The sequence below is a fragment of the Belonocnema kinseyi genome, chromosome 6 (genome assembly GCF_010883055.1).
Source record: "Belonocnema kinseyi isolate 2016_QV_RU_SX_M_011 chromosome 6, B_treatae_v1, whole genome shotgun sequence".
NCBI classification, from domain to species: Eukaryota; Metazoa; Arthropoda; class Insecta; order Hymenoptera; family Cynipidae; genus Belonocnema; species Belonocnema kinseyi.
This window is the reverse complement of record NC_046662.1, coordinates 124009361-124026469: the sequence shown is the minus strand read 5'-3', so window position 1 is coordinate 124026469 and position 17109 is coordinate 124009361. Positions and strand designations below refer to the sequence as shown.

Here is a 17109-nt window from a genome sequence, read left to right as displayed (position 1 = left end):
TTACATTTTGTTTTTTATATAATAATGTAGCTGTAAGAAATTTTTATGGCACAATAAAAAATATTAAAAATCGAAATTTGGCATATTGTAATATATTTTGTTTCCAAATGGATATTCTATCTAAGCATATTTTTAAGTATAATTTGAAGGTATTAAATTAATAATATCAACATATGCTAGATATATTAGGTACTTACTTGGTACTTACCAACAAAATAAGCCAAAAATTCCTAAATTAGGGAAAGAATCGATTCTCACCACTGTACTTGTTGATATGCAGTTAACCAATGAATAGGAATACGTCCACATTTTAAAATTTCCAAAGGGCATGACAAGTGCTATGCGGCTGAAGTTCTTTTCAATATGTACAATGATGTCCTGAATGACCTTTATCTTACTTTTCTTAAACCCATTCTTGAAGAAACTCAAAATGTTAACATTTTTGTATGTTTATATTTGAACACATCACAGAAGTACCTAATGGATACATAATATTCCTGGAATACGCCAAATAATCAAGCATGCAACACTTCTTATACATACATTAGAATATACTAGGAAATTATTAAGAATATTTTTGGCTTATTCCTACAATATTGTGTGTTATTATAGTTGTCTTTATAGAGTATAGAGAAATTGATTTTATTCGTTGATGTACATATTATTGTTTTTACAGGTAAATAAAGCCTTCTAAACAAACGACAACAATCCGGTGAAACTTCTCAAATGTCTCAGCCTTCTCATACAAGGGACTGCGAAATCGGTTGTGGCTCCCGGATGCAAAGAGAATTTTCTGACCGTCGATATAAAGGATTTTTTTGCATCCGAACCAAAATCTTAGTTTTACATTCGAAAAAATGCAAGTTGTTCGGAAAAAAGGTCTCATCAATGTCGGGGATGTAATGTTTATTCGTAAAAAATGTATTGACTTTATTGTTGCTTTAGTTAGCCAGTTACAAAGTCGACTTCTTGATGACATTGACATTCTTGAAAGGGTTTGCCTTCTTTCACCTGACAATTGCTTGAAAAGTGTAAAATCGTCAGTCACTCCACTTCCTAAATTGATGCATGAAACTGCGAAAACCATAACGAAAATTGAGTTTCAGTGGTCAAAAATCTTTTTCATAGAATGGACAATTAGTAGCAAGACTGTTCCTTTTTGAATTGAGGTTTTTCGTTACACTGATGCAGTGGACGAGAACCCTTTTGAAGATTGGGCAAATTTCCCAATAAAATGTTTATGTCTTCCGTGGTCTAATGGAGAGATTGAAAGAACTTTCAGTCAAATGAATGTAGTGAAAACACCACACAGAAACAGAATAAATGATGAAACTTTGATTGCCATCCTTCATAATCGTTTTGGACTTCGAAGAATGAATATGTGTTTTTAGAATTTCAAATTTCCTCCTTCTGTTCTGTCTCGTGTAGGCACTTTTTCAGCATACAATACAAAAATGTATAAACAAACGAAGCGAGAACTTCGAATACCTAATAATTCCTCTTCAATTCCAGCTGTTGCTGAAGTCGAAGATGAGTAATTATTTGATGATATAATTCGAACATTACAGTCATTTGAAGAGCAGACTTGATTTAAAAAAATTATATTTTTAAACGAATTCTGTGATTTGAACGAACTTAAGCTTTAAAGCTAGTCGAGGGCTTTGCATTATTTTTAAGTCTTATTTGTCACTCAATATCTTAAATACAATAATATATATTTAAATATGTACACGTATTCCAAATAATAACAAAAATATATATCTTATGAAAGCAGCTCGAAGTATCTTTATTCGGTTAATTTTACATTTTATGCAGAAAAATTATAGATAACTCTAGTTCCCAACACAGAAACATATACTATAAATGATTAATTCTTACTTTTCCCGATTTTTACCATTTAAATACTCCTCCCGCGGAATTTGAAAGGTCTAGTTGGATTCTAGTAGCATTTCTGTCTTCGTCTGGTAGGAATGTCTTGCGCAGACTTAGCAACACTGCTTACAGCGCAATTGAGGGGGAGGGGGGATTTGCCCCCGAAATTGCCAAAGTTAACGATCGAGGATGTTTTCGGCAATGCGGTCGGACGCGGATGTCGCATGATTGGCGTGTTTTCATCAAGCAGGAACCGGTAAGTTGTGTGCTGAAAAAGTTAATATAAAACTACTGTAACCAAGTAGAAATAGTTTAGATGGATTCAGGATGGAGTATTTAGTGAATATGCAGGACTTCAAGTTACAGATTTGTCTAATAAGAATTCGCTATATTACTAATCTTTGATTATATAGTCAACAAGCCATATTATTTTCTCTTTCACTCACCCTACAACTGAAACAACATTCCGTCCAAACATAAGTCTATAAACATTTGGACAGAGTGCAATCATCATGCAATACCGTGGAATTCTGGTGGTTTACCGTGTTCTCTAATACCTGTAATACTCGAGTGTTTAAAAGATGCAAAAACAATTTATGTAAAAGGATTGGAAAAAAAGAATTAGCTGAAGCAATTTGTAAAAATATCAAGTGAAATTGTTGATATGCTTAATTTGGTATGCCCCTCGCTACAAAGATTGCGTGAAATGTTTTCAATCAATGATATTACATGTACGCATCATATGTCTGGAAATTTCTTTAAGTGTGCAACTGAAAATGTAGTTTTATTAAACTACAGGATTTTTTTAACAGTTCTGTCAGATCGGTTTTAATTTATCGAGATAAGAAAAATATTTTCTGTATATCTTTAATTATAATCTACTTATTTTGTAGGTATAATGTACTGGGTTTTTGAAATAAAATTTAAAGAATGAAAAGAGACTTGTGTTGTTTCTTCTCAGAGTTCCTTATCCTTATAAGTGCGAATAGTAGATAAGCAAATGGTAAATCGGTGAACATCGTTGGCATTGGTAGTTTACGTCTGCTGGATCCGGTTGCACCCGATAGCTAGAGCAGTTTAAGAAAATGATCAGCATGGAATTTTTTAACTAGAAGTAAATTTGCTTACAAAAAAAAGATTTTCAGGTTGCATTAACGGAGCAGTCTTCAATCTTCAATGACTTTCTTCAAACATTTTTTTTCATAGTAAAATTAATTGAATAATATCAAACTTTTAGTAAATGAAAGAAGAGGTTTGAAGGTAATACAGCAATTTTTTCAGTGTAAATATCGCTGGTACGTCAGCCTGAAGTTATCCCTTGTTTGAAACTGGTTGACACGATATCTCGACTCAAACCTCTTCTTTTATCTACTAAAAGTTTGATATTATTTAATTAATTTAACTATGAGAAAAAAAGTTAGAAAAAAGTCATGGAAAATCGCAGGCTGTTCCCTTAAAAAAAACACCAATTTATTTTCAAATAATTTTCTTTTCTTTATTTGCAATAACTTGTATTTTACAAACAATCGTATAGTCTTTCGATTTCTTCTTCTAATTTACATATATAATACAACTGTTGGTATTTCCCATTATATATAATACAATCGCTGCAATATGTAGATTGTAAACTATATCTACTACATCAACGGTTATATACTAATCCTAAGTCTCTATCTCCCTATTTCCTTTAATTCCCCACTCATATATCCACATCGCTAATCTTTTTTATCACATCGCTTTCTCCCCCCCCCCCCACACACACACACATTGTGACGGGGCATTATAGACCTCGCACAAAAACATAATAAAATACACATTAAAGGAACACTTATCTGTCAAAAATTACTGGGGAAATGAGCTCACAGTAATGAATCTTTATTTTCCTTCAAGCCAACTCGGAACTCCTGAGTTAAAACCAATTTATTGTTCATTATTTTAATTTTTATAGAAACTCTTATTTTATGTACTGCGGTGGAAATACATAACGAGTGGTCTACCACCCACAAGAACAAGCTGTCAAAACTCTACATTAGCTGAGATGCGAAGTCATGCACTAAGAAGAGGAGGTTTCCCAGTATATGCGCAGTGGATGTGAGTCCCGCTGCGTACAAGAGTACTGGGAAGCATAGGACCAATCCGCGGCGGAGACAGCGCGCTGACTTAATTTAGCGCACCCCCTGGAACAGCAGCAATGAAACGCGACAAGAGTCAAATGAGAATTTCATGTAGCGACGGCGCGCCACCATGCTGCTAGGAAGCTAACTGGCGGCTGTCGCACTCCCTCTCGGTCCCTCTCACCCCACCAACCTTAGTATAATCTTAAGATACTAGGGACGCTCCGACTCACGTTTGAGGTGAGCGGAGAGGCCTGTCTCAGCAGGCATTCGTTGCTCTAAGCTCAACGAGAGCACTTATCCAAAACGTAGAATGAAAGGATAGCGAGGCATTTATTGCAAATTAAAAATGAGAGGAACCACTAGAGGAGGCTGACAGTTGCCAGGTAGGCTTTTTCCTTCACACTAACTTTGGGTTTAATCAAAGATATTATAAACGTAGATGCGGTACGCGCTGGCAGAGTGGGGGAACTATATATATATAGGACATCACCTTTTCTTCCCTATCGAGGTGCTGCCCTCGCCGTACTACGAAGCCGAATTCTTGTTTTCTCATTCTTCGTAAAATATGACGGTAAAGCAGTAAAAAGATTTTTTTAGGTTAGAAAAGTTTGACATGTATCACTCAATTTTTTCAGATCTGAAACTTGAGCCAGGTTTTCGGGACATAGTCTTTTTAAAAAATTGTACAAAAAATTTTCGCGAAAAATATAATTTTTTAATTAAAAAAAAAAGAAACTAAAAAGACATTTCGAGATAAACCAATGCTAAAAAAGTATACCTGATACATTTAGTTATTTATTTTTTTATTGGAATAATCAAATATTTATACCAAAGAAACAACTTTCTTAACGTTTATAGTTTTTGAAAATTATTGTTTGAATTTAAAATAACAATAATTGAAGAAAAAAAACATATTTCTGGATAAGATATTGTAGTTCGCCCCCCCCTGGGGGGGGGGGGTCGCCGTTTGGCCACCACTGTGGATACGCGCCTGGTTTTCCTACAGTATTTATTTTTAAAAATGTGTATAAAATTTGCATCCTTTGCTCTTGGCGATTTTTTCCTAATGCATTTCAGTCACTGATAAACAGGGGTAAATTAAATAGGAATATCTCTCAGAAGATAAATGATTAAAATCCAGAAAAATTGAAGAGACTTTTTTTAGTTCTAGGTATTAAAAAAGGAAAACTTCCGAAAATTTAAAAACTAATTTAAAAACTATTTATATACTCTTTTAAGATGCCAATACAATTTACAAAACACTCATTTTTTAATTTCCAAATTTTTCAGGCTTCAGTTTAACAACGCAAATTTTAACGTTAAAATTTACCTCATTTTCAGCGTACAGGCTTATTGTTTGGATTTTCACAATTTTCGTTATAAGTTATAGGTAGACTATGAAAAAGTAGACTTGCTTCAAATTTGAAGCGGTTTTATTATATACATATATCAAACCATTAAAACCTCTGACCTGTTTTTAAGCTTTTCTAAACTCGTTAAAAAACTTTTTTAAACACTTTTGGTTATAATTTCTTAATGAAAGAATAAGTGATATTTGGTCCAGGGAGCAGCAATTCCAAAAATATATAAAGTCTTAATAGTTAAGACATTTTAAATTTATAGTCTTCAGTATATTGAATAAATCGAAATATAAAGGTATTTAAATATGTAAGAATGATTGAATTGAAATTGTTCGATAATTTCAAAATGAAACATTTCAAATTATTTAGTTAGAAAGTAAAATCGCATAAAGTTACAGGATGAGAAAAGAACATCTTTTAATACTTGAATCATTATTTTAGAACAATTAAAATCGTATAACTTCAGATAAATTTGAAAATAGGACTATTAAAAATTAGAAGTGCCTGAAAGAACTCAACAAAGATTTAGTTTAAAAAGCTATTTAAGAGGGTGCTTTTTCAAGTTTTATTAATTTATTTTTTTGATAATTTGGCACCCGCACAAATTATTATTTTTTAAAAATAAAATAGCGCCTGATTTTCGTCAACTTTAAAAAATATATATTTAATGTTCGCTCAAGGTAAGTTTTGTTCAAAGTGCTTGTTGTATTGTTTCCGCTTTTCGTTATGTCACTCATTGATTGTGTTTTTTAGAGAAAACATTGAAACCTGGGTTTTTCACGTTTATAAAATCATAATTAAAGGTCACTCAGGGTAATTTTCTGTGCAAAATATTGATTTATAAAGAATATTTGTCAAACTATAGAACGGATTTCTTCACCCAAAGATACAAACTTGCATTGTACTATAGTCAAAACAACTAGAAAAAATTAGACGAAAACGAAATTTTGTAAGGAAAACAAACTTTCGTCGACCTATAAATATTCATTTTATTCCCCGAAAGATTAAAAAAAAAACTCGTCGAAACGCTTTCATTGCAACAATTTTAATAAAGAAAAATAAAAATATTATAATTTTTACATACATATCTTAAAATAAAAAATTATAGGCGCCATTGAAGCTTGTTGGATGCTGACCTCGAACAAGGTCATAGCTTGTTTTGTGTTTGGTTGTAAAGTCAGTGATTCGTTCGGGGTTACATTGGAACTTGTAGTTCCAATCTACTGATGGGGTCTTCCACCCACTTCAGAGGTTAGTTCTTGTCGTTTTCATGCCATAATGTAAAGATTAAATAAAATGGTCTCGAGCGAGCCCGAGAATGGTTGCTGTGGGAACACGGGTTCTCCCCTTGTAAATTGAATTCGAAATTGCTATTATTAAACATTTAATTCTCAAATAATGAAGTATTTGGTGATTGCGTAAAATGAACCCTCTTTCGTGCGTCACTCCTTACCCACTCCACTCTATCGGAGCGGTCGGAGCAAAACTTAATTAATAATTTTAATTCATCGAAAATTTTGATAGTTTTGGTGAAAATTATCTGGCGCCCTTCAGGCAAATTGTTGGACTCATCTATGAGTCAAACTTAAATCTTAAAATCCGAGACAAATAACTAATATATATATATAATAACTGGTTTTTGCCCAATTATTTATTTATCTCGGATTTTAAGATTTAAGTTGGACCCGTAGATGAGTCCATAATTTGCCTGAAGGGCGCCAGATAATTTTCACCAAAACTATCAAAATTTTCGATGCATTAAAATTATTAATTAAGTTTTGCTCCGACCGCTTCGATAGAGCGGAGTGGGTAAGGAGTGACTGAGTGAGGACCTTGTCCGAGGTCAGCAACCAACAAGCTTCAACGGCGTGTGCCTACCATTTCAGCACAAGCCGTTGAACTGCGATACATGGTTGAATTAATTAAACCCGAAGTTAGTGTGAAGGAAAAAGCCTACCTGGTAACTGTCGGCCTCCTCTAAAGGTTCCTCTTATTTTTAATTTGAAATAAATGCCTCGTTATCCTTTTATTCTACGTTTTGGACAAATGCTCTTGTTGAGCTCAGAGTAACGAATGCCTGCTGAGACAGGTCTCTCCGTTCACCTCAAACGTGAGTCGGAGCGCCCCTAGTATCTTTAGATTATACTAAGGTTGGTGGAGTGAAAGGGACCGAGAGGGAGTGCGACAGCCACCAGTTGGCTTCCTAGCAGCATGGCGGCGCGCCGTCGCTACATGAAATTCCTATTTGACGCTGGTCGCGTTTCATTGCAGCTGTTCCAGGGGGTGCGCTGAATTAAGTCAGCGCGCCGAGTCTCCGCCGCTGATTGGTCCTGTGCTTCCCAGTACTCTTGTACGCAGCGGAACTCACATCCACTGCGCATATACTGGAAAACCTCCTCTTCTTAGTGTATGACTTCGCATCTCAGCCGATGTAGAATTTTGACAGCTTGTTGTTGTGGGTGGTAGACCACTCTTTATGTATTTCCACCGTAGTACATGGAATAAGAGTTTTTATAACAATTAAAATAATGAACAATAAATTGGTTTTAACTCAGGAGTTCCTAGGTTGGTTTGAAGGAAAATAAAGATTCATTACTGTGAGCTCATTTCCCCAGTAATTCTGACAGATAAGGGTTCCTTTAACGTTTATTTTATTATGTTTTTGTGCGGGGTCTACAGTGCCCCGTCACAACTCCCCCCTGACAAGACTCGACCCACTGGGTCGAGTACAAGGCAGGCCCTTCACTTTTGTGTCTTTCCAAACATAATTAAACAAAAAAAATGCATGTTGAAACGGGTCAATTGCCAACCTCGAGTTCCACACACCATCATTTACCGGTGTGTCAATAACAAATAATAAAAAAAAATGTTAAAGCTTTATTTAACGTATGATACCAAAGTATCCGAATAATTGCTTCGAAGACTCGCCTCGAATCAATCATTCTGATTACCGATCAGACTAGTGTGGTGTCTCCCATCCACTACCACCTTACTTAATTCTAATGGCTAACTTAACTTATCCGTTTTATTACTCTTAAGAATTTTTAAGTTCCAGAAATGAACGTGCCCACTTAATCATACTTATTGATTAATCACTAACTCGCGTTTCTTTTATTAAAGTTAAACCTATTACGCTTCCATGATGAACCCGCTTACTTAATTACTTTGGTTAAATGCTACATGAATTTTACTTAGCGAGGACTTTTACAACTAATTTATCACTAATCACGCAAAATAATAATGCAGAGGATTCCAAAAAAATTAATCTTTATTGGTGGGGAAACACCCCCCCCCCATCACACAGTGCTCACAATGCTTCTATTTGCGCTGCGGCTCGTTCCAGCGGGGGCACTGGTTCCATCTGTGCTCCCGACTGCCGCACTTCTTGCACAGATTCCGCTCTGATTTTGTGGCCCCCAACATCATAGGCCTCCTCTTCCTCTTGCGGAACTGCGGATCAGGGCGCAGCCTCTCCCGGATCCTCTCCTCCATCGGGAGCTCCACTACCCCCTCCCCCGCTGGATCGGGCCCCGGCGCTTGCCCCACACTCAACTCTCCCGAGCGTCCCGCATTCAATTAGGCTTGAACTAGGGCCGCGTAATCCACCGCTCCTTCGGGGAGTGGACGGTCCTAGTCCAGGCCCGATAGCGACCACGCGGGCGGCAGTCTGCGCCTTCCCTGCGTTAGGGTGGAGACCCCGACACCTCCAACGGTTCCCTCCTGTTCTTCCGGGCTGTCCTCCGCCTTGGAGGATAAGACGATGGCACCTGCCACCGTTGGGCTTTCCTTCTTATCTGGTGCTGAGGCGATGGCACCTCCCACCGCTAACGACCGAACTAACCTCCGGGCCAACTCGGCGTGTGTCACCACTGCAACAAAATGCCAGAACCCACCAAATAAGAACTGCATTTTCCTAATCATTCCGCGGCTTCATAATATTGCGACCCTTATCTAGAGTACGAACAAGCACGAAGCATTCCGCAGTTAAACTCGCCTGAGTCTGAATGAACATCAATATTACCAAGACCCCAACCAAAATTTCTTTCCGAATTCCCCAGGACAGCTGATTCATTTTCCGAACGTTCTTGTGCACCGTCAGAATCGCTGATTTCCAATAACCTACAAGGTTTAGAATCGCTTTACATAATATTAACTCTTCTTTAAAAATTAAATTCATTTATCGAATATTACATAGCATTAGTCTTCATCCACATACATTGTCTCCGGCGACAGAGTTTTATAACCCGATGGAAGTCTGTCGATTGTATGAGGAAGCAGCATCCTCTTATCATTTCACCAGCTGAGAGCAATCTTGTTTTGCCCAATCGAGTGAACTTCATGTTTGCGGCTTTGAATTCACCGTTGAGATCGAAGAAGAGTTGAATAATCTAACAAACTTTGCTTGTAGTCACCAAATGTTTTTTCCTTAATGTAAATTTTATATACACTTAGCTTTCTTGTTTCCCTCATAATTCCCCAAAACTTTATAGGCATATAATTTTGATCTTAAACCAATAAATCTCGTTGCATTTTTTCATTGCATTCATCTTTCATAAGCCCCAAGATCTTTTTATTCAGTAATTCAATTTCATAGACATTATGTGGTGGATAGTCTGAAGTGTCAAATTTTTCTGAGTTTCTTTTAATATAATCATCAAAGTTTGAAACTGCAGTGTTGTAAATCAAGCTGCCTGCGTCAGTATAAAGTAATTTTGTTTTGTCAACAAAGATGTAATTCATATAATTATAATGAAAGCCATAAATCATTACCTTTGATATGTCAAGAACAGTGAATCCAATATAAATTGGTTTATTAAATTTAATTTTAGTTTTACTCATTTCATTAATCACCATGTCCTCACCAAATATAGTGAAGCTATGAAAGTTTACTTAAGGAATCAAAGCTTTTGCACCTCATCTTCCTTCCCACTTTTTCACTAACCTAACATCTTTGTGTTTCCTTACATTCTCCATGGTATTACCGAAGACTAAGTTGTTCATGAGTAAAAAAAAAATCATTCATTTTTTCTTGCATTCCTAAATCAGTATTTAAATGAATAGTCTTTTAACCATGGTTTTTTTTTTTTGAAAATGTAAAACTGTGAATTTTAACATGTTCCACCCCCAACTTTATATACTGTTTTAAGTTTTGATAATAGAGAACGTAATAAGTCTCTGATTTCAAATTGGTAATTAATTTCGACATTTTAGATGTTGGAAGAGGAGGTGCAAAATGCTCTGGACATAATGGTAGATATTTGTGCAAATCATGGAGTTCTTCAGGATATTCCCAATCTACTTCAAGAATATAACCTATTTCTGATTCACAAACATAGCTTTGACATATGCATTGTTAATGGCAAAATAAGTGGTGTAAGATTCTGATTCCAATGGATTCAAACCGAACACCATAAATCTATTATTTGCTTTCGCATATCTATTGGAGCACTGAGACACAGTAACTATGATGGAACTTACAATAAGAAATAACATTTCTACATATCTTAGTAGATCGAGCTCAATTCAACGACATCTAAAACTTTCAAAAATGTCTATCAAGATTTAACTGTTTTTAATACGCTTACTAAAAATTATTCTAATAAATGTGTTCAAGTGCGCTCGGCACCGCGCGCTAGATTTCGCGCGCATTAAGCAGACACGGCTCTATGATAATTAGTATATTTCCGAAACTATATAATTTAATTTTTCAAAGTGCAATTGGTTTAAAAATGTGATGAAACTATTAAGTATATTAAGTTATATTACTCAATTCAAGACTTCAACAATTAAAAAATTATTATTCTGAAAATATCATGTACGCAAGTGCAATCGTATGTTTCGTAAAAATAATTGAAAAAATTAGATTAATGAGATTTGAAAAGTCTAAAAATTCATAACTCAACAATACAACATATCATATTGAAAGAAAAAAAGAAAATAAAAAATAAAAAACCTTAATTGAGCTATAAATAAGGGCCAATTAAAATAAAATTCTTTGATACTCGAAGACGAAAAAAATAAGCCCTATAACTTTAAAATACATCGAGCCTATCATACCGTATTTTTACGTCACAAACACATAAAATCTTCTTAAGTTGAAAATTCAAGTATTTGGTTTAAAATTTCTGTAATTTATTGAAAAATCGAATTTGTGGGAAAATGTTTAAGCTTCTCAGTGAATAATTCCTCTTTCTGGTTGAAAATCCTTTTAAAAATTGATCCATTTTGGTGTAGAACATTCGTTTCTTTCTTATTTAGAACTAATTTTTTCAACTGAAACATTAATTATTATTCTAGCTGGAAAATCCTCTTTTTAGTTGAAAATTAATTTTTTAAACTGAAGATGTAGCTATTCAATTTTTGCTTTAAAATTTATATTTTTAGTTGAAAATAAATTAATGTTGCTCAAAAATCGTTTGTTTTTCGAAATTTTCTTTTTTAGCTGCAAATTGAACTATTTTAGTTTTTATTCGTAAATTTATGTTTTTTAGTTAAATTTTTTTATATTTTATTGAAACTGTATCTTTTTGGGCAGGAAATTCATCTTTTAGGCTGCAAATTCAACTAAAAATCTGTTTCAAAATTCATATTTTTGTGTAAACACACAGGACCTCTGGTTTTCATTGTGGGCCGTCAAGGAACGCCCAGGGTGGGGGGGGGGGGCAGAACCACTCAAGTGTGAACAACCGTAAAGCCGGCCAACTAGTGAGCGGCCAGATTGCGAGAGATGAGTGTAAAAAATATTTATATAAAACACCGAATACTTCCGTCGTCCTCTTTTATTAAAAAAAGAAGACAGCTAGAAAAAGATACAAATTGAAGTAACTTGCAATTTCTGAGAAAGAAGAGAATAACAGGGGGGTAAGCCTCGTCTCTTCAGAGAACGCAGTGGCTCTCAAGTCTTCACTTTCTTAATTCGCATACAACGTCTCAAAACGATCCCATTGTTTTTCCGTGACACTTAAAGAAGTATTTTCGAAAACTCGCATCGTGTTATGCCAACAAGATAGTCGTGTTACGACAAAACAAAAACTCTCAACAGGACCCACTGTATTGAGAAAAACAGATTTTTTTCTCCGTGTACAGTTTATAACTAATGCCACAGTACAGTCGCTAATGACCCTGGCAGTTGATGCGACTATAAACATTCAACTAATAACAAAAAATCTTTATCTCATTTTTGCCAATTATCAACATAAAATTTTGAAATATTTTCTTGTTATTAATTTTTCATCATTGCTAAGATTTAGAGCTAATTCGAAGAGGCTATTTGGCATAAATCGAAAAGAGTCAATGGATTAAAGTTTGACTTGTGTATTTTGAACATTTTTTGTAAAGGATATACATTTTTCTTTGTCGATAGGTAATAATGAGATATCACCTTCAAATTTTGTTGCGAATTGTTTGATAAGAAACTAAGAGCCGTAGGCAGATTAATTATGAAATACTATGGGAATTGTATATGAGCCATGGCAATTTACGTTACACTTGTCATTAACTGGGCGAAAATATTTACATGTTAAATGGTTGTGATCATAATGTTTAACATCTTTTTTGTTAAAATCTTGTTCGCAACTATGACAAACTTTTGCGTATTGAAAATCGTAATCTTGTTTTAATGTTTAGGGTTCCATTGATACAGGATTTTTAAAACAAGAATCTACTTTCTCAGCTAATTTTTTTAGCGCATTGACAAATCACGTAATGCAGTCCTTTTCACGATAAACTTGAGGTTCAGATTGTGAATATTTAAAAATGCATTTTATGTAATAATTTTATGTAATGTAATTTCCTTGATTTTGGTAACTGGCTTTAATGAACACTCTATATCAGCATACACTGCAAATTGAACTGTCTCTTTATATTTATAATTTAAAATTTTTTAAATGTTATCCTCTTCTGTGGGAAGTATCAGTGTGAAATTATTATTCAAATCATAGGCAACTTTATATTTTTCAGGAGATTTCTCAAAATTAAAATGGCACAAAAACCTGTCACATAAATAAGTGCGCCAATGATCTTTTGTTGTCTATGATTTTACTAGCCTGGCTAATTTTTGAATAAAGAAAAAAGGAAAACTTTTGTATCTTAATCAAATTTAGTATTTTCAACCATAAGAAGGTGAATAACGGGTTTTTCAGATTTTTCATAGCTAAAAAAAAGGAATAATGTCCTGTTTCTTGTTATATTCATCAAATTCTAATCCATATGCATTTATACTTAAACCATTCATTTTTTCCAATTTCGGAATATCCTCAAGAGTAATTGGAAACTTGATATCATTATATTTTAGTTCTGAACCATTAAAGTGAGGATAAGAACTAGTTCGGTCAAAATAGATTTTAACAGGATGAAGAGCTGCCATTACTGATCCGAGAAAACAATATTATTATTCATTTATAATGTTTATTACAGCTTTTCCTCTTTATAAAAAATCAGGTCATTTAATGAAAGTTGAAGAACCAAACTGAAAAGGGGCGTATCTATTAATATTAACCCTTAAGATTACGATTTTTATCAAATTTCATCAATTTTAACTTGAACCTCTTCTTTGATTTTTTCTTCAAACCATCCACCATATTTGTGGTTATAAAAATATTGTAAGATTTTGAGTACAAACACTTTTTTCATCTATTTTTTCTTCAACACCCACTACGGCCTTAAAAATCCCAGTAAATTCAATACAAACATTAATATTACCCAAATTATTGAATGCGTTTTTAATTCGAATGAATTAAATTTTATATTATCCCAGTTCTTATCCTCGGTTTGAAGGTACTTTCCACATCATCCCAAATTATTCTCTCTCGTAATTTCATTAAAGCTTCACTCATGCTTCTGATTTTTGTAGTACACTGATACCCCGCTTTCACGATTTGTAAATTTTTTAAATTTTCGAAATCAATTTTTAAATTAAAATGGAATCAACACACACATAAAATAAACTTTCCAGAGTTTAAGATATTAGAAGTTATACAAATTTGATATTAACTTATGGAAAATAAAACTTACAGGATATAAAATAAAAAAACTTACAGAAAAACGCACTCGGTAGTTGCATACCATTTAATGATCAAATAAAGAGTGAACCTCTTGTATATAGCACTAAGGAATGCTGTTAATTTTACGCTTTAAGATTATTTTCATGACATATGACACTCATGTGCATACGCATTTTATAGAAATTATGCCCTAAATCGCTGAAATTTCTAAATTTTGTGAAATATGACGCCCCTAGCACATGATGTTGTAGAATATCAAAGGGAATTTTTTTATTGACAATATCAAAAGGAATGTCGTTAGACGAGGTATACATACTAATGGAATGTACATATAGGCAATAAATTTGTGGATAATTTGTTAAATCAAAAGAAAACTGCTAGAGAATTTTATATTAAAAGCAACCAAGAAATTATGTCGGACGAGTGACGCATAGTTGTGGAATGTCTAAACACCCTACTTTTTATAGAAATGAATCCTCCCAATCGTATTCCTAACTTTTTTCATTGATATCAGCATAAAGATCTAATTTCATCTCTAGCGCACGGTCCCAGCGAAATCGCGGTAAAATTTCAGCCACAACCACGTCTCACGACCGTGAGAAAGGTGGTTACAGTTTGTAAAGGAATCAATACGACGATCCAGGAAAAGCCTCGTACACCCTAAGAACACGGAGCGATCCAAGGACAACCGCCTTCTGCATTTTTCCCGCAAGTGTTTTAGCATATTGTTGACACGCAGGGATGCTTTTTAGGCCATTAGCAAGTCACCCAGGTGCCATTCAGCTTTCAGCACGGTTTTCACACCTCCGCTTGGTGCTAAATTCCTTCGGGACCACTCCTGGACAATTGTCCGCGACTGCCTATTTATTTTTGTAACTATATTCAGCAGAAACCCTTGGTACAGGGACCCTCTATCCGCAACCCGAGGACGCGTTCGGTGGCTTTGTCATAGGCCCTTCGGTTTGATTCTAGAAGAATCAAAACCGAACGGAACCGAAAACACACACACACATACGGGTGTATATACATTTGTGTGTGTGTGTAAAATGCAGAGAGCGATCAAATATACTAGCATATATTATCACTTTTCGTAAAAACAATACCATGAAGGCATTATCGCGAGAAAATTGTTTTCTACACTTTGAGAAAGATTTTCTGAAAATTCGAAGAAAAGCGGTCGAAAATTGTGAAAACGACAGCGAGTTAAAGTCAAAACGCTCTGCCATTGGAGGATTTTGTTGTTCTTTGTCGCTGCTGCTTTGTGGCTTAGGAACAAGGGCCGTTAAGCGGAACACTGCAGCGGCAGCATGTGTTGACTTCAACTCGTTGTCATTTCTAAAATTTCGGATCAATTTTCTTCAAATTTTCAGAAAAACTTTCTCGAAGTCCAGTAAGCAACTTTCTCGCGATAAATTATTTGAACTAATATTTTCTCGATGAACGTCCCACTGGTCAAAGTTGGCGAAATGTGGTTTTCTTTCGGCATCAATTTGTTATTAAATAAAAACAAACATATTCGCTTTTTAAATAAAGTGCGTCGTTGATAGTCATCGCTTATGTATTGAGAAAACACCATACAAATTTCAAGAATTTTTATGAATACGAAGGTATATTTTGTTTTCCATTTCGGCCACTTTTTGTAACGATAGATTTTCCCGAGTGGAAAATACATCTACGCGGTTTCGAGCGCTTGTCGAGTTGTTGCATCCATCATCTCAATAAGTCTCACTTCATTTCTTAAGAAATCTAGTGAACATGTAGAAGCGTTAAAATAAATAGAAGCCTTTACAAATTCCTTGGTTTGAAATTTATAGGAACGTGTATTACATTACAAACTGTAATTCTAAATACTGGAGCTTTGCATTCGTAGGAAAAATTCTGACAAATAATGGGCTTTTTTTTCCTCCTGAAAGCTTAGCTAAATGAATATAGACTAGTTTTTATCAGTAGCAGAACAATCAAATAGTGCTTATTCGTAATGGAATGATAGTCGTTTTTTTAACCGTAACGGCACAATAGCCTAATATTCCTAGAACCCATCTATAATATATAATCGGCAAAAGTTATACCTCAGCTATCAAAAGCTGAGAAAATGAGGTTCAAAATTAAACCATATAATATTATATTAAAAAGGTCGTTGAAAGTTAAAATAAGTTTATCGATGGAAAATAATGCGTTGTCAAGAAAATATTAACCTAAATTTCAATGTTATTATAAATGTGTTTTAGTTTATGTGGAAAATCGGTTTCGAACATGGCATAATGTAAGATTCAAGAAATTTATTTTTTCTCAGAATTATAGCACGCTATATCAAGAACATGTTTTTAATTAAACTATTTATAATTTAAATTTTAAGTAAAAAGTTCAACAGAATGATAATTTACATTATTTTATTTTATTGAATACTTGGAATTAAATGAATTATTTCTAAATTATTGACTTTTAATTCATATACTGATGGCTAATTTTACGGTTAAAGATATTATGAAAATTTTCATCTCTTAAATTAAAGTAAGGTTGCTCAAACAAGATTTGGGCTACAATCTTGGCATTTTTTATTTATAATAATGCAAAAAAGGACATGTCGTAATGTATTTCTAACTTTTAATTAACGTCACTATTTTAATTATTTATTGCAATAGCTTAGCAAGCAAATTTCAGGGAAAAAGTTATTTCGAAACAAAGTTTAATACTTACCGAACCTAAAAATAATGGTTCCAAACTTTCAATAAATGGACATGACGTAGTATAAGTCTA

At 34.1% G+C, this 17109-nt stretch overlaps 1 protein-coding gene across 3 annotated transcripts in view; it reads right to left on the bottom strand.

Moving 5' to 3' along the window:
• Nucleotides 1–1766: 1766 nt before the first annotated feature.
• Nucleotides 1767–17109, bottom strand: part of LOC117174076 — a 323085-nt gene continuing 307742 nt past the window's right edge. Inside the window, exon 9 of one of the 3 annotated variants that reach the window (XM_033362744.1) lies at nucleotides 1767–2140. The gene's annotated coding sequence lies outside the window, so the exon portion shown is untranslated. Of the gene's footprint in view, nucleotides 2141–2506; nucleotides 2940–7991; nucleotides 9220–17109 lie in introns of those variants that run through there. The other 2 variants (XM_033362747.1, XM_033362745.1) reach the window with 2 other exon arrangements.